The sequence below is a fragment of the Rhinopithecus roxellana genome, chromosome 5 (assembly GCF_007565055.1).
Source record: "Rhinopithecus roxellana isolate Shanxi Qingling chromosome 5, ASM756505v1, whole genome shotgun sequence".
Classification (NCBI taxonomy): Eukaryota; Metazoa; Chordata; class Mammalia; order Primates; family Cercopithecidae; genus Rhinopithecus; species Rhinopithecus roxellana.
In genome coordinates, this window is record NC_044553.1 from 38,988,437 (window position 1) to 39,007,589 (window position 19,153).

General features: G+C 40.9%; 1 protein-coding gene across 2 annotated transcripts in view; it reads left to right on the forward strand.

Moving 5' to 3' along the window:
• Positions 1-607: 607 nt before the first annotated feature.
• TMOD3 (tropomodulin 3) overlaps positions 608-19,153 on the forward strand; it is a 78,673-nt gene continuing 60,127 nt past the window's right edge. Inside the window, exon 1 of one of the 2 annotated variants that reach the window (XM_010361398.2) lies at positions 608-814. The gene's annotated coding sequence lies outside the window, so the exon portion shown is untranslated. The remainder of the gene's footprint in view (positions 815-19,153) is intronic. The other variant, XM_030930957.1, reaches the window with a different exon arrangement.

The following is a 19,153-nucleotide window of genomic DNA, read 5'->3' on the forward strand; positions in this document are numbered from 1 at the left end:
CCACACTCTTCCTCTTCCCTCTAGACTAGCCATCTGCCCCAATCCCTCCCTTGAGCAGCCACTTCTATTTTTTCTCCCACTACAGCAGCCAGCCCCACCGCCTGGTGTAGAGCTTGAAGATGGAACGGGACGATAGGATGGGCAGAAACTGCCCTGCAATAGCTACATCATCCCCGGTTGCATACCTAAGAAAACCACTAGGGTCACCACACCCTGGAGGTGACATTCGCATGATTTATGCCTCTCTTGGGCTTTAGATTTTATTCCTTTACTTTTCTATAACTCTGCCATGGCCAGTTTAAAGGGCTCAATGTCATGTCCTCCCATTAACAACCAAGACTATAGTGCAAACCCTGCCGTGTGTGCTTCTTTACAAAAGGTCAAAGTAAAAAGGAAATCTATACCAAAGAGCCTCTAGATACTATTTCCAGCTTCGGGGGAGTCCACAGTAGGTACTTCCACGGGTAGAGAACATTGTCTTAGACTGGGATAAGGGTTGGTATTCGCAGTCCCCTTCCTACGTTCTGTCCATTGTAAAGACCGGGGTCAGCGCTGAGCCTCGCCCTCCTCGCTGGAACTACAACTCCCAGGATGCCCTGCGGCATGGGAGTGCGCACGCGCGTCGGAGGCGGAGGAGGAACCCGCCGCACCGACAGGGCGGTCGAGTGAGGGAGCTGCTGGCGGGTGGGTCAGGCAACTCCTTGGGAGGCCGACGCGGGCGCACGGGCGGGTGCTGGGAACCGAGCCTAGGCTTGCAGCCGGCAGTTTCCGTGGATCTGTGAAGAAGTCGGCGGCCCCTGCGGGCGTCAGTCAGGTAAGCCCAGCCCGGTGCTTTCCAGGAAGTCCGTCTGCGGGCGCGGGCTGGGAGTCGCACCGGCCATGGTGGCTGAGGAGGGAAAGGTTGCTGCCCGCCGGCCGCCCGACTCCCGGCTCCTTCCCGACGGGTCCGTCTAGGGGAGCGGGGGCACACGGGGGCTGCTTCTCCGCAAACGGCCCGGGCCGGGGGCGTGGGGCGCGCTGGGCGTCGCCCGCCGGTCGAGGCGCGCGAACCCGGCGTTCCCGGTGAATCACCCGCGGCCCGGGCGCCCGGGCTCAGGACCGGCCCCCTCCCCTCCAGCGGAGCCGCGGCCGAGCTGGCTCCCTGCACCCCACCCAGCATCGCCGGGACACGATAGCACCAAGCCTCCTTCAAAGGCTTCGGCTTTTTAAAAGTTGGGGCGGCGGAGTAGGGGAACCAAAACTTAGGGCACACCCTTTTTGTGACTGAAATGTGGCTGCCCTTGCATTCTCCGATTTGATCTGTCTGCTCTTAGAATTAAGTTCCTAGCTCCCAGGCAGCACAGCTGGATCCGGCTGGGAAGTTTGTGTGTTAGTTTGTTTTGAGGACGTGACTGGGTCGTTATATTTTTGCTTGCAGCGGGTGGTGTGTTTCCTCCGCAAGCCTGCATTCTGATTGCAAACAGAAATGGGAAACAGCCACAGTTTCTTTCTTTCTTTTTAATGTTTAGTTAAGAATCGCATTTCCAACTTGCCCTTGGCCTTTGTTAAAACCAAAAGTCATCTGGCAATGAACACTGCAGTAAAACTTACCCCAGGAGGCCATACTTCAACAGGAAATAAGCCTGTGGAGATTTAAGTGAGTTATGTGCAGTCTTCCTTGGTTTGTAACATTTTCATGCAGCTCATGTGTGCTTTTCTGAGAAACCTTCAGATTAATTTTTTTGGCAGATTAAATTAATTAATTGGCCTGTCAAAAATATATTAGGCTTGGAAAAATAGCTTTGCCAAGGCTCATTTACTCTTGCTAGTTTCTTCTTCCTAGGCACCTTTTCACCTGTAAGAGTCAGCAGTTATAATATTACAGTCCCCTTTCTTACACATTCCTACGAAAGGAACAAAACTAATTAAAATGTCCAAATATATTTTAGCTCTTCGAGCTTTCTTTGCTTTTGCAACTCTCAGAAATTCTAGTTTGCTAATCTTTAAAATTAGGTTGTTGGACCAGATGACCCCCAAGATTATTCTGCCCCTAAATATTTCTGGTTTTTAAAAGTTCATTTATTTTACTCATTCAGGAAACACTGGCCATATGAATTCCAAGCCCTATGCTAGCCATGAGAAAGAGCAAACATGAGTTCTTGAGAATGCTGTAGACCTACTGCTCAATTTTATTTAATCATGTATTTTTTATGACTAATTCCTAAATTTTGTGGTATATCCAATATGCTAACCTACACTGTAATTAATAACTTCATCTGAAGTTAAATACGTACAGGTCAAATCCCATTCAAAGATTTTTCGTTCGTAAATACTGGCCCATTGAAACGAAACAGGTTTGGTATGACAGAAAGGCCCTGAATGGTGGAGGGCAGTCTTTTCAAACTTTAACATGCGTAATTCACTCAGGATAATGTAAGCTTAAAGTAGAGCCCAAAGTCTGTATGTCTGATAGGTGATGCTCTCAAGAGACCACACTTTGAATGTCAAGTGTGGGGAGGTAATTTTAGAGATATTTTAAGGTGTTTTTAATGGCAATTTAAATACTGATACTGATAACTGATATTAGATACATACTTGATGGCTTTTTCAACTCTCGGTTTTTAAAAATACTGTAATCCTATTAACTCTAACAAGAACAATTGTCTTCATAAGTTTTTCTCTTTCTTTCCTTTTCCTTTCTCTTTGCTAGTTTGTCTTTTTTCTCTTTGCTTTTTTTTTTCTCTCCTCCTCTTCCTTGTTTTCACTCACATTAATTTGGCAATTCATGAATTCAAGTATGTGTCTTGCCCCATTCTGTACAAAGTAGTGTTTTAGGCTCTTGGTGAATATGTGTAAGACATGAGGCCAGGGCTGGGCTTGGTGGCTCTCACACCTGTAATCCTAGCACTTTGGGAGGCCAAGGTGGGAAGATTGCTTGAACCCAGGTGTTTGAAACCAGTCTGGGCAACATAGCAAGACCTTGTCTCTACAAAATAAAATAAATTAGCTGGGTGTAGTGGTGATGCCTGTAGTAGTCCTGGCTACTCAGGAGGCTGAGGCAGGAGGATTGCTTGGGCCCAGGAGTTTGAGATTACAGTGAGAGACAATGATTGTGCCACTTCACTCCAGCCTGTGTGACAGAGTAAGACCCTGTCTCTCTAAAAAAGAAAAAAAAATTATATATATATAAATATGAATGACGTGGTTCCTGTCTAGGACCTTATTCTCTTTGGGATTAGGCAGATGTACTTATGTATAGTCCACAGCACTTGTAAGAGCCACCTCTAGGGAATAAAAAGGTAGTAGATATTTAGGAGAGATCTTTTCCAGTTGAGGGAGTGGGGAACAAATAAAGTCAATATTTTTTTCCATTCAGTGGTCATCTCTTTCCTTAGGCTATACTGTCTATACTGTTTGAGTGTATGTGACATATATCTACATATAGTGCAATTCTGTAAATTTATTTTATTTGGAACCTGAGATGAGCCAGAAACATGAACATAATTAGAACCGGATGTGGTGGCACACTTCTGTAGTACCAGCCAATTGGGAGGTTGAGGCAGGAGTATCACTTGAGTCCAAGAGTTCCAGGACAGCCTGGGCAACATAGCAAGACCCTGTCTCAAAAACTAAAACAAAAGAGAAAATCAATTAGATCTGAGCAATATCATAGGGAGGATGAGAGGCTGTGGGGATAAAAATATACCTGGATAGAGGGCGAGAGAAAGATAAAGAGGAGGATCCAGTAAACAGTAGAGGGAAAAAAGACTTTTAGTAAGGTTTTCTGGTGTCAGTCTGATGTATACTGATATTTAGGCTGTGTTATAGCTGGCAAACTATTCTTCACACTTTTCAGTTGCTCTTAAATTTAGTATGTGTGAGCTCTCTCGATTAGAATAGATAAGGAGGGCATTATTCTCTAGGCTGTATGGCTAAAGTGCTATCATCCCTTGGTCATTGATAGTCCTTGCTGACATTTGATTTACATGCAGTTTTATGTCAGATCCTTTAAAATCACAAATATATGGAGAGAAAAATGGTATAGACAGTAGAAAATTCTACTGGGCCTATAACTGGTCCATTAAGTTCTTGTTTAAATTGTAAACAATCAAATTTAATTTGGTGTTTATAAAAAGTTATATGTGTGAATGTACATTCTTGTATCTATATGTGTCTAATCCATTAGCTTATTTACAATGATGAAAGAATAGAAGCGTGAATAAATCAGAATGGCACATGATTGAAAATGCTGTGTAACTGAAAATGCATTTGTGTAGTCTTGAGGAGTTTCATTTGAAACAAAATTGTTAGTGTGTATCTTGAGGCAGAATGCTACTTTGTATTTTTATTGATGTGTAATTGACATTCAATAAAATGCACATGATATCTAGTTCAAGGAGTTCTGACAATTTTCTACACTGTAACTTCTACCAAAATAAGATAGAAAACTTTTTTTTTTTTTTTTTTTTTGAGACAGAATCTCTCTTTGTAGCCCAGGCTGGAGTGCAGTGGCGTGATCTGGGCTCACTGCAAGCTCCGTCTCCCGGGTACACGCCATTCTCCTGCCTCAGCCTCCCGAGTAGCTGGGACTACAGGCGCACGCCACCACACCTGGCTAATTTTTTTCTATTTTTAGTAGAGACGGGGTTTCACTCTGTTAGCCAGGATGGTCTCGATCTCCTGACCTCGTGATCCACCTGCCTCGGCCTCCCAAAGTACGAGGATTATAGGCGTGAGCCACCGCGCTCGGCCAGAAAACTTTTTTTTAAAGTCACCCCAGAAAGTTCCCTCACCCACCTTCCTCCAAAGGCAATCACTTCCTGACTCCATAAATTTTTGACACTACAGAGTTTTTTTGACTGGTCTTGGACTTCACATAAATGGAGTCATACAGCATGTGCCTTTTTGTGTTTGGTTTCTTTCATGTAAGAAAGATTCATCTATGTTGTTGGCAAGTATCAGTGGTTTGTCCTTTTAAGTTGTTGAATAGTATTCCATTGTACGAATATACCCCAATTTATGTTTTCTCCTTGATGGATATTTGGAATAAAGTTGTTACGAACATTCTTTTACAAGTTTCTTTTTCTTTTCTTTCTTTCTTTTCTTTTTGAGATGGAGTCTTTCTCTGTCACCCAGGCTGGAGTGCAGTGGCATGATCTCGGCTCACTGCAACCTCCACCTCCCAGGTTGAGGCCATTCTTCTGCCTCAGCCTCCCGAGTAGCTGGGACCACAGGCACCCACCACCACACCTGGCTAATTTTTTCTATTTTTTAGTAGAGATGGGGTTTCACTGTGTTAGCCAGGATGGTCTCGATCTCCTAACCTCGTGATTCACCCGCCTTGGCCTCCCAAAGTGCTGGGATTACAGGCGTGAGCCACTGCACCCGGCCTACAAGTTTCTTGATAAATACCTAGGAGTGGAGTTACTGAGTCATATGGTATGTGTATGTTTAACTTTATTAAAAATCTGCCCAACAGTTCTCCAAAGTGATTTATACACAGGAGTTCTACTTGCTCCATATTTTTAGTGTTGCCAATGTTTAGTGTTGTCAGCCTTTTCAATGTTAGTCACAGTACAGGATGTATGGTTGTACCTCATTATGGTTTTAATTTACATTTTTCTGATGATTAAGAATGTTGAGTGCTTTATCATATGTTAATTGGCTATGCAGTATCTTTTTTTGTGAATTGTTTGTTAAAGTCTTACCTAGTCTTTCATTGGGTCATTCATCTTTTTATTGTTTGTAGGAGCTCTTTATATATTCAAGGTACAAGTTCTTTGTCACGTATGTAGATAGATGTGTTGGCATTTTTTTTTACACAGTCCCTTGTCTACTTTCTCAATGATATTGTGATGAGCAGAAATTTTTAACTTTTATAGTCTGTTTTATCAATTTTTTGTATTATGGCTAGTGTTTTTTGTCCTGACCAATAAATTTTTACCTGTGCCCAGGATTGCGAAGAAAGCTTTTTCTTCTAGAAGCTTTATTTTTCTAAGTTTTTCATTGGGGTCTGTGATTGATCTCAAAGTAATTATTATTGTGTTATGATATAAGATAGGGGTTTGGGTTCATTTTCCCCCTGGATATCCAGTTGTTCCAGCAACATAGGTTCAAGAAAACTTTAAACATAGGTTTAAGAAAAACTTTCCTTTCTTGGCCAGGAGTGGTGGCTCACACCTATAATCCCAGCACTTTGGGAGACCAAGGCAGGCAGATCATTTGAGCCTAGGAGTTTGAGACCAGCCTGGGCAACATGACAAAACCCCATTTCTACTAAAAATACAAAAATTAGCCAGGAGTACTGGCATGCACCTATAGTCCCAGCTGCCTGGGGGGCTGAGGCAGGCAGATCATCTGAGGGAGGTGGAGGCTGCAATGAGCTGTTATCGTGCCACTGCACTCCAGCCTGAGTGACAGAGTAAGACCCTGTCTCAAGACAAAACAAAACAAACCTCTTTTTTGTTTGTTTGTTTTTCTCCATTAGATTGACTTGGCATCTTAGCTCATCAACTGAGCTACTTTGCATTTTAGTTGTGCTTATATTATCAGTTTCTTAAGCATGGACCCTGATCTTAAAAATAAAATTTTTATGCTGCTCTTCCAGATTGGGACTTGACTGAGATTGATCCAGGGCTAGTTACCATATATTTCCTGATGGAAGAATGTTAAGTATTAATTTGAATTTTAAATGGCTTTTCTGTGGGTTGAATTAACGGAGACAACCCATTTTAGGAGCAATTGCATGTTCCTTATAAAATAGGCAGATGTTTAGAATGAAGGAGATGTAAGCCTGAAGAGATCACCTAGGACTCGAACATAGCAAGCTATAGGGAGCTTAATATTTTCTTGTTTATTGGCTTGATCTAAATAGATGCAAATATATATAAGCCATGTGTTTTAGTTTCCATCTTTTTCTGTTTTGTTTTGTTTTGAGACAAGGTCTCAATTTGTCACCCAGTTTGGAGTGCAGTAGTGTGATCTCAGCTCACTGCAGCCTCGACCTCCTGGACTCAAGCAGTCCTTCAGCCTCAGCCTCCCAAGTATTAATAGCTGGGACTACAGGCATGCACCACCACACATGGCTAATTTTTGTATGTTTAGTAGAGATGGAGTTTCATCATGTTTCCCAGGCTGTCCTTGAACTTCTGTGCTCAAGCAATCTGCTCACCTTGGCCTCCCAAAGTGCTGGGATTACAGGCGTGAGCCACCACACACAGCCTTAGTTTCCATGTTTCTACTCCATTGTCTATTCCAATCCTTCGTGACGCAATTCCTGAATTTGCCTTGGAACAATTTTTAGGGAGACAGTTTGGTTATTTCTTTTCTTTTAAGTTTATTTGCTGATAATACAATACATTGATAACATTATTTTAAAAAGAATGTCACCCCAACCTCATTACTCTTATGTAGCTATTTTTACTTTTCCTCATTTTTTTCCAGGCCTTATTCATGCACATACATATTTTTATATGATTGTAATCATAGTGTGCATGTTGTATTTTATTCAGAGATTGAGTTGTAACTAGTGAATGCTGTCTCCCTTAGGTAGATCACCCTTGTTAGTAAAGACAAATATTAGAGATGGAGAAAAGACAACTGGGGACTTACCAGTGAGGAGTCTTGAATCCTAAAGCTTAACTAAAACAGAAGCAGAAAAAAGCTAAGATTTTCAAAGACAGGATTACCCTTCTGTGGAAATGCAGGACAACTTTGGTTTCCTTATTCATTCCTTCCCCCTTTCTCTAATATATAACAGCTTTAGTGAGATATAATTCACACACCATACAATTCACCCATTTAAAGTATACAATTCAGTGGATTTTGGTACATTCAGAATTGTAGAACCATCGCCACCATTTTGGAACATTTTCATCACACCAAAAATAAACCCCTTACCATTAGCAGTTGCCACCTACTTCCTCCCAATTCCCCCCTTGTCTCCCCCGCCCAGCCCTAGGCAACCACTAATCTACTCTCAAGATTTGTCTATTCTGGACGTCTCATATAAATGGAATATATAATATGTTGTATTTTGTGACTGGCTTCTTTCACCCTTATAGTACTCTCAAGAGTTCGTTTTCACGCCTATAATCCCAGCACTTTGGGAAGCTGAGGTGGGTGGATCACGAGGTCAGGAGATTGAGACCATCCTGGCCAACATGGTGAAACTTCATCTCTACTAAAAATACAAAAATTAGCCAGGCATGTTGGCACACTGGGAGGCTGAGGCAGGAGAATCGCTTGAACCCAGGAGGTGGAGGTTGTGATCCAGGATCGCGCCACTGCACTCCAACCTGGTGACAGAGCAAGACTCCATCTCAAAAAAAGAAAAGAAAAGAAAAGAAAAATACTGAAATACAGTCAAAGGTTCCTCCTCAGTTGTGCACCCTTTTTGAGCAATAAAGATATCCACTCCCTCGGGTATATATGTTCAACAGCTGAACCCACTCACTAAGGAAGGAACACAAACACACTAAGACAAACTTACAGACTAAGGTAACATGTACAGCGATGATAACCCGCTGCAAATAAACAGTTTCATATCTGGACATAACTAAGCATGAACATCATGATAAGTACATACAAGTGAACACAGTTCCTGAAGTGTCTGTGAGAAAGTGGATAAAAATATGGTAAACTGGAAGAAAATGAGGGCTGGGTGTGTTAGAGTGAATGGGAGTATGGTGGCAAGTTGAATTTATTAAAGTATAGGCTCGCGATGTTTAAAAACACTTCCTAGAGCTTTCAGTAAAGTTTTTATGAATACAACCAGTAGCAATTATCTGATACATGTATATTATTTGATATATAGAGAGAGACATTTAGAAGTAAGAAGATTGTTTGTTGTATTTCCTTAACCATAGCATAGCAATTCTTTTGAGCAGGATATTATTAGTAATACTTACACAGTAGGGGATTTCCATCCATGTGGAAAATTACAACCAACAAAATATTTTCATTCCCTGGGTGTGGTGGTGTAACTTTGATGAGTTAAGGAATATTCCCTTGATATGCATACCAGTAAAGAAAGAGGAAGCCCCTCAATGTATATAAGTCTGGCTTATATTCAGGCAGCCCTTGCCCTGAGGCAAACATGACAAGATATGATACAACCCGAAGATTTATTTTCATTCATGGTAGGCTGTAATTAACACAGGTTAGTACTCTTAGAGAACTGTTCTTTTTTTGGATTTTCCTCTTTAATATGCCCACTTGAGTGCTAGACCAGCTGAGTTGGGCGTCTAATTTCACTGGAAATGCCAATAAATATGTGATGATTTCAGAGTCACGCCCACCCCACCCCTTTTGTTTTTCTGCTGTTGTCCCTAAGATTTAGTTTCTTGGAGAAAAATTACAGAAGCCTACACAGAAATGGACCAAGGGAGATGTGTAGGATTTCACCTCTGCAAGGCCTTTGGTGCAGGTGGGCTCTTCTGTTAGTCTTCAGCACACCCTCTATGCTTGCCTTTCCTCTGCCACTTTTCTTGAACCCCCATTATTATTCCTTGTCAAGTCATCTCACTTTCTGCTTTGCTTAGACATTGGCCAACATTCCAAGTGATATAGTGTGCCCTCCACCAGAGAATAGCTGGCACTGCTTTAAGCCCCTTAACCTTCCCTCCTACCTCAGAAGAAACTTGTTTCCTCTTTTCTTCTCCCACTGCCTGAATCTGGTCTAGCACACAAGGGGAGCCTCTGCAGAAATGTTATTTGAACTGGTCCCTGAAAGATGTGAAAGGATTTGAACACGAGAAAGAGTGCAAAAGGACATTCCCTGTGTAATGAATCGTGTGATGTAAGGGCTGCAGGCGGAAGAGCATGGAGGCGTACTTAACTTCTGTGTAACACAGGGTGTGTGAAGATCGCTCCTTTCCCTTTACTTCTTCTTGCCCTGGCTTCCTTCCCAACCCCAACCTTTTTCAGCCTGTGCTTTGATCTCTTTGCTTAATATATACTTCTCCACCCCTCTCTGTCTAGCTAATTCTGTCCCTCCCTGACCACCCACAGTGATCTCTGAATTTCTGTACACTAATAGCCAGTACCATTCTTTTGGCAGTTAATTATATATTTTCTTAAAAAAAAAAAAAAGCACTTTATGTGCATGTCTCATTTTCCCAAATAGAGTATATTAGTCAAGGTGTTTAGGTCTCAGGGAACAGAAACCCACTTAAGCTAGCTTGCTAGATGGTATGATGGCAGAGCTGGGAGTTGTAGTGCGTTACTATAGTAAGGCCACTGAGGTCCCTGAAATGACCTACAGCTGGAACCCAGAGCAGGCACTTTGAAAGTCTCTGTCCTCTCTCTGCTTGTAGGGCTCTCTTGGGCCTCTTTCTGTGCCTCTGGTCCATTTTCGGACATTAATTTTGATTTTAAAAAAGTAGTATGCGTTACTATGTAATTTATCTTGATTGCTGAGCTTTTTTGTACCCTGTTAAGTCTTGTGCCTGAGGCAGGTGCCTCTCCTTTCTTTCTTCCCTCTAGCCCCAGCCCTGCTTCATTCTCTTCCCTACAGACTGACCACCGGTGCTTTCCCCTTAGCTTCAGCTTCAAGGTGACTAGCTTGTTGTGGTAGTGCCTCCAGACTTGGTGATACCTTATGTCTCAACTTGAGTTTTGTCTCCCAGCTTTCCAGATTCCTGGAGAAGAACTGAATTTGGTCCATCCTGGTTAGATTGAGGGTGGTGACCCCTGTACCAAACAGCTGTGAAAAATGGGACATTGTTATGTTGTTGCTTTGGCTGTATATTTCACAGGGACTGGAGTAAGGAGTGGGTTCCCACACACAAGGAGGTTTGGGGTTGTTCATCTCAAAACATGCTTATTTTGATGTCAGAAGGAAGTGACCATACCTTCTCTTTTTTGGTATGTTCCCTGCATCTGGCAGATTGACAGCTAAGAAATAGGTGTAATTCTCTCTCTCTTTTTTTTTCCATTTTGTTTTGTTTTTGAGACTGGGTCTCACTCTATTGCGTAGGCTGGAGTGCAGGTGTGATCATAGCTCCCTGCAACCTCTGCCTCCCAGGCTCAAACAATCCTCCCACCTTAGCCTCCCCAAGTAGCTGGAACTATAGGTACATGCCACCATGCCTGGCTAATTTTTTTTGTATTTTTTATAAAGATGGGGTCTCTTTATGTTGCCCAGGCTGGTCTCAAACTCCTGGGCTCAAGCAATCCTTCCGCCTTGGCCTCCCATATTGCTGGGATTACCGATGTGAGCCACCGCACTCAGTCTTCTCTGATTTAGTGTCTGTTTATTCCTATGACTGACCATTTGATCATTAGGATTAACTTTTAGGTGTAATAGTCAATTCAGAACAATTTTTTTTTTGAGACAGGCTTTCGCTCTGTCATCCAGGCTAGAGTGCAGGTGTGATCATAGCTCACTGCAGCCTTGAACTCCTGAGTTCAAACGATCCTCCTGCCTCAGGCTCCCAAGTAGCTGGGACTACAATTTGTACACCACCACACCTGGCTAATTTTTCTAGTGAGCAATATTTGTAATACTTAAAATGAATTACTAAAATTTATGTTATCATTTGGAAATTTTCTAATTTTATAGCAGATTAAATATTTTTTAAACATTGCTTTTTGAAATTTGTTTCCCAGTTCAGAAAGAATGGGGGAGTAGAATATTGATAATCAAAGAGTGACAATACAGTACAACTTTACTGACTCTGCTCCCAGCCCCATTAGGATATGATAAAACTAAGTACTCACATCATTGATCTCAGTGCTTACTGAGTCCCCTTATATTACTTTATTTTATGTTAATTTAGTGTCTGTCATGTTGCAGGCACTATATTAGGGGCTGATAATGTAAAAGTAGGTCCTTGCCCTCAAAGTGCTCACAATCTCTGGTGGAGATAGATATTTACGCAACTGATTACGGTCTGGTGAAATAAATGTTGATAGAAGTGTGGGCAAAGTGGTGGCTAGCACCTCTCTTCTATTGTTTTCTTTGTGTACATCAATCTCTCACTCTTCTATATTCTCTTTAGTTTCCAACTCTCTCAATCTCTGCAATTAATTGCTTATATTATGTGGATCAGAGTATAGTATGAATAATATCTTATTTACTTAACATGAACTAATGAGGTGTTCCTTAAAAATGAAGATAATATTTAATGAAGATAGTATTGACTATTGATCACGTGCTCTGTGTTAGGTACTATTCTAAGTGATGTATATATGTTATCCTCATTTAACAAATTAACATATCAATCCCATGAGATAGTTACTCTGAGTATTATTCTTATTTTACAGATGAGAAAACAGAGGGACAAAACAATAGTTCAATATCTTGTCCAAGGTTATACAGTTAGCAAGAAGTCAAAATCTTTTTTGTAAGTTATTTTAAATGTCATTTTTAAAATAAGATGTATTATAATAATTTCTCCTGCCCTTCTTAAATGGAGTCCCTGCTTAATTTAGCCAAAATGATGTGGGAAATATCGACTTTAGAATTCATTTTTTTGCACAATTTATTGTACTGTGCTATTGAATTCCCTTCTGAGATTGTTGAAGTTTATAGGCTCTTAGAAACTGCACTAAATTGTCCCACACTTTTGTGTATTGGTTAGTTGGTAGCTTTTCCTTCTCTTTTATATCCAGCTGTGGCTTCTTGCTGTCACCTAATACCACTTAATTTGCTTCTATTAATGTGTAGCATCTAGTATCATAAAACTAAAAACATGGCAAAAATTGAGTATTTTTTAGAGGAAGCGTGATATTGTGTAAAAATGTATGGCTTTTAGGGTCAGGTTCAAATCTCACATCCACTATTGAAAAGTATATATCCTTGAGCAGGCTCTTAGCCTTTCTGAGCCTCAGTGTCTTCATTTGTAAATTGGAGATAGAACTGTTTTGCAAGGTTATTATGAGGAGATGTGTACGATAAAGTGCCTGGCATTTAACAGGTATACAAACAAAAATTGATGCCTTTCTTTTTCACTTCATTATAATATGATATGGGACATGATCCCTTTATTCTGAGAGACTACAATAAAAAATGAAATAAATGTTTTCCTATGATGTAGTTAAGATATAACCAGTTTTATTCTATCACTAACGATAATAATTGATAGTTGTTGTCATAAGTGTTAATTTTAGAAATATTATCCTGAACTCCTGTTTTGGGTCCTTCTACTAAGCTCTCAGCAACCTCCTCTGTTTGCCTGCATTATTGTCTTTTACTTGTGTGTGGCTCCCTTGATTTCCCTCATTTGATATTAAAGGAAAAATGTCCTTTAGCCCCCATTTAAAGAACCTATCCCAAAGCAGACCTTATGTCTTGGAGACTGTGAACCAAGCTTGTTGGCCAATAGCAATGATTTCTAAGACTTCCCTTCTTTCATCAGTTCTGCTTTCTTTAGCTATCACCAGTCTTAAGCATTAATTTGTTTTTCTTTCTGCCTCCACCCCCTCCCATTTCTCCTTTCTCTGAAACTATCCCCAATCCCCACTTAACTGTATGGTTCTCATTATTTCAGTAGTTTTATATGGTTTGGGGTTTTTTAAATTATTATTTTGAGATGGAGTCTCATTCTGTCACACAGGCTGGAGTGCAGTGGCACGATCTTGGCTCACTGCAACCTCTGCCTCCCGTGTTCAAACAGTTCTCCTAACCCAGCCTCCCGAGTTGCTGGGACTACAGACATGGGCCACCACGCCTGGCTAATTTTTTTATATATACTTGTAGTAGAGACGGAGTTTTACCATGTTGGCCAGGCTGGTCTCGAACTCCTGACCTCAAGTGATCCACCCACCTTGGCCTCCCAAAGTGCTGGGATTACAGGTGTGAGCTACTGTGCCCGGCCTGGTTTGGCTTTTTATTATATGTTTGTGTGTACTTTCCAAAGGCTATATTGTGGTAGTTCTTATCATTTATAGTGAACTTGCTATCTTAACATCGTGAGGCATTTCTACTTCTGTGCCAGAGGTTTTGTGCCTGCTATCTTGAAACTGCCAATGAAAACCTAGTGAATACCCCTCTCCCCTCACTTTACTGGACTGCATGCTATTTCTCCATAGGCGAATACCCTAGCTCATGTCACCAGATTACCTTTTTAAAAAACAATTTTATCGGCCGGGTACGGTGGCTCATGCCTGTAATCCCAGCACTTTGGGAGGCCGAGGCAGGCGGATCACGAGGTCAGGAGATCAAGACCATCCTGGCTAACACGGTGAAACCCCATCTCTACTAAAAGTACAAAAAAATTAGCTGGGCATGGTGGTGGGCACCTGTAGTCCCAGCTACTCGGGAGGCTGAGGCAGGAGAATGGCATGAACCTGAAAGGCAGAGCTTGCAGTGAGCCGAGATCGTGCCACCGCACTCCAGCCTGGGCGACAGAGCAAGACTCTGTCTCAAAAAGAAAACAAAAAAAAACAAAAGACGGTTTTATCAAGGCATAATTTATATACCTTCAACTTTAAGTATACAGCTTGATGATAACAAATTACTTTTCCTAGCAAGCCCTCTTCCGTGCTGTCTGTGGTGTGTAAGTCATCTTGCCCTTTCTCTTTGTGTTCCAAAAATTGCTTATGGTGGGTTGTGTGGATGCTGATTGTGGCTGCTGTGTGGTTACTTACAAGTGCCCTGTCTGTTGGTTATTTTTCAGCTATTCATTCTGGATATCATAGAACCTCATTAGGCATGAGGTTTTCTACATTTAGGGCCTAGGGTCAAGGTGGTGATTCTTGAAGAATTGACTCTCTTTTGCCCTACTGTTGGCTGAGTTCATGCTTTTATCCCACCTCATGAGAATTATACCCTAACTCCAGGAGTTACCAAATCTCTTTTTGAGTGGTATTAATAAATTCCCCACCTCCCTCATGAAGTACAAAATACATTATGCAAATTTAAGGCTTGTGCCTCTTGAAAAACCTATTGTAACTACTACTCTCTTTCAATCTGAAAATTAATTGTGATAATAAAACTTGATATATCTCCAGGCCCCTGAAGTTGATTAGAGTAATTCTAGTGGTATCTGTCAGTCAGAAGTGTGCCATGTCTCTGAAGGTGCGTATGAATGCCTTCACCGTGTAGGAGTGAGGCATGGTCCATTGAGGAGCATTCATTCATACCAGCTGGGGCTCCGTACTCAGGACTCAATGGTGAGCAGTGGGGCTATATGGTGTGCCACACCTGGAGCACTGCTGACCTTGAGAGAGGAAAAAGAGTAGTCAGAGTTGGAAGAGCTGGGAAAGGCTTTGGAGAGGACAGACTTCAGCTAGTCTTTGAATTGTGCAGTGTGCGGAAAAGATAGAGAAGTGAAATTTGGGCCTGGGGTAAAAAGGATTGTTTAAGAAGAGTGACACCATTGTGGGAAACCAGTGAGGCAGCCAGGTGAGAATGAAGTTTGGGTATCTGTGAGGCCCTGAGGAATCTAGCCTGGTTAAAGCAGAGGATTCTTAGAGCAAGTAGGAAGGGGTGTTTTATCAAAATCACCCAAGAAATTGTCAAACTACAAACACCTAACAAGAAATGTGTCTAAGTATAGGAGTAAAATCTTAAAAGCAGTGTTTTAGGTGACTATAGGCAAGATGCAGATGTTAGAGCAGGAAAACAAGAGCTTAGAGTCAGTTTGCTTGTCTAGAGCCTGGTGTGACAGAGGTCTTAGTAAAGCAGTATATTTTACTTCTCTTTATGAGGTTCCAGAAATTTCTCTAGGTCCTAGAACCTTTCCTGAGAAGGGGCAGGGCTCAGAGACATAGGGCTTTGAAGAGCCTGCATAGGACTTTCTAAAGTTGTTTCTCTTGATGTTTCCTTAGGGAAAAGGTTTTGAGAAAACATACCCCAAAACTGGCCTCAATCCCAGTTTCAGGATTTCACTTAAATAGGGCCTTTGGTCCAAAGCTGTGGAACTTGGGAGAATATATAATTACATATTTTTTAAAATGAGCTTTGCTATTCGTTTCGCAGATTGCTAGTTTTTTTGTTTGTTTTTTAAATAACGTTCTGAAATTCTAATAGGACGGATGGCTAATCGTTCTTTGTTTTTTCTACCAAAGCATTTCTTGCTATTACCTGAGGGTGGCATGCATAATTCTAAAGTCAGAGATAATATTTGTTGTTTTTTCATACACAGCATCAAAATGCAACAAATGATTGAATTGTCCTTTAAATTAAAAATTAAATTAATAAATGCACATGGTACAAAACTCCTGGGGTCCTCCTGGATATATAGCAAATGCTGAGTGAACCCTCTCACTCGTATCCTCAGCTAACTAGTTTGTCTCTGGTTCTTGTGGATCCTTCCAGAGTTATTCTCAAGCATTTATTTTTAAAAGTTGATTATTTAGATTTCGAAGGACCTTGGAGGTCTTTTGTTAACCAGTAGACTTTCTTGAGGTACTAGAAAAAAGTGGGCCAAAAAAAGTAGGCCACATTTGAGGAATAGATGTCAATGAATGATGGGGTGAGGAGAACCCTCTGAAACTCCGTAAAATATCACCTTCTGCGGTTAAAGCATAAACAGGTTTATGAAACCTGTTTCCCAAAGGCCTCTTTCCAAATTCCAAGTCCATTTTTCTAACCTGTTTTTTCTTATTCTGAAGTCTTTTTTCTAATATATTTCAGTACTCTTCTCCTCGTGAGTGTCTTAGTTATAAAATTTAATCAAAATAAAGAGAGGCAGTAAATACTTTTAAATTTATTTTAATAAAAGAAAAGGAAATAAAGACCAAGGCAGAAATGAATATGCTACTTTAGTATTCATACTACATTGACAGAATTTATATTTAATTTTGTGATTGAAACTTTTTGCATTCATTCCTATGATTTCTGATATGTAGGGAATTCATGTTTTCGTGGAAACATGTCTAACTTTATTATGGAAATCAGTGTGAAAATAGAAAATCAGCTATATGAATTTGCTTTATTTGGTGAGTTTTCAGGAAAGCATTTATTAATATGGTCATACTACTGTAACTTTTTTTCCCTCTACTGCTTAACAACATTGGCTCATGCTTGACTTCATTATTTACTTTGTTCACTTTTTAAGTCTATCTGGTTCTGGTTTTTCAAGTCACTTTCCTGAAGTATTTCAGCTTTTGTATGTGCGTATCTAGCATGATTCAGCTTTCATATTTTTCCTTTTTACTCATACATTGTTCACCTTGGAAGTGATGAAGGCAAGTCAGTATTTTTTCCCCCCAAGATTGGGTTAAATGGTGCTTCCTTAAAATCATAGACAATTAGAATTAGAAGAGACCTGAGTCCATCAGGCTCAGGGATAAAATGAATAGGTTTCAACCTTTGCCAAATCTCATCTACTGGTAGTAGTAGCTGCCTAAGGAATGAGGGAGGATCTGTGCTCAGTGAAAAAAAAGGCTGATTTGCTATGTTTGTCATGGACATGGAAGAGTCACCTGTCAGAACCAGGACTATATTTTAGCTATTCTTCATCTAGCCTAGGAAACTAAGAAGAGATTAAAGTCAGAAACCCTAAATCCATCGATCTGCTCACCCTCAGTTTGATGCTGGGAGCTAACTAAGTGCTAGACTTTCTCTCCTGAAGAATTTTGGTTCCAGCCAGGCACAGTGGCTCACATGTGTAATTCCGTACTTTGGGAGGCTGAGGTGGAAGCATCGCTTGAGCTCAGGAGTTGAGACCAGCCTGGGCAACATAGTGAGGCTTCATCTCTACAAAAAATTTAAAAATTAGCTGGATATGGTTGGCACACACTTGTAGTCCCAGCTATTCAGTAAGCTGAGGTGGGAGAATCGGTTGAGCCCGGAAGGTCGAGGCTGCAGTGAGCTGTGATCACTCCAGCCTGGGTGACAGTGGGAGACCCTGTCTCAAAAAATAAAACAAGACAAGAATTTTGGTTTCATCTGGGTTTTGTTTTTCCTCCTCTGGTGATAATTGAATCCTATTAATTACATAGGTTTGTCACAGTTTGTTACAGAGTTTCAGAGTAATCAATCAAAGAGTCAGAAGGTACAGAAAGTTCTCCTTATTCTAGCAAAGAAAGGGAGCTTGAGTTATATAATGTAGCTAAAATTAAAAACTTTTAATCTATTTTTAAGACTGAAGATTTTTCCATTAAAATTTTAAAATGCACTACTGGTTGAGCTCAGTGGCTCACACCTGTAATCCCAGCACTTTGGGAGGCCGAGGCAGATGGTTTACTTGAGCCCCCCATTTCTACAAAAAAAATTAAAAAATAAAAATTAGCCAGACATAGTGGTACGCACCTATTGTCCCAGTTACTCGAGAGGCTGAAGTGGGAGGATTGCTTGAGCCCCAGAGTTTGAGGCTGCAGTGAGCCATGATTGTGCCACTACACTCTGACCTGGTTAACAAAGTGAGACCCTGTCTCAAAAAAAAAAAAAAAAAAGCAAACAAAAACCAAATCTAGTTTGAAGCCCAGGAAATTTGGAAGGATTGAAACTGAGGAAAAATAATACCTTTTGTTCACTGCATAACATTCAACTTGCTCTCAGCATGATTTCTTTTAGACCTGGCCTAGTTTATTTTAGGTTTTATGTCTTCTTCAATGCTTACTAACTTGGTGGATTAAGAAAATTCTTGCAAGAGGAAGAATGAGTCATGGTGATACTTCCTTTGGGGGAGAGAAAGAAAACCCTCAGATTAATCTCACCATTATGCACTTGGCATGGATTCAGCATTTTGATTGATGGCTGAGCTCTGATAAATCTTTCCCTGTAAGCCACTTCATATCATATTTGGTTTTGTTCACAGTAGGACTGGTAGAAGTCTCTTTTTCAGTTAACCAGCCTCTGTAACCTTATTACTGTCAGAGACTTGTTCGTATGATGTCATTTCTTTTTAAAGATATTTTGAGTTTGCAACAACTGGGAGAAAACATTTCCCAGTCTACCCAGTCTATTAAACAAACAAACCAAAAAATTAAAAACTGAAAAACATTTGGTGCTGAGAAACTGGATATGCTAAGGGTGGCTCCTTTGGCATCCATCTTTGGTATGCACAGAGTGGGTTCGGTTCCTCTTTGACCTTGCCCTGTGTCTCTGATGCTGCAGCTCCACTAAGAAGAAAAAGGGGAGGTGGGATAGGACTGGGAGCTGGTTTGCTACTATTCATCAGAAAAGGAAGTGGGGCACCTACAAGAGAGCCACAAAGTCTCTCAGCAGGGTCTTGTTGAAAGATTGTTTTTGAGGTGATATGAATAACCTGTTGAGTATTTT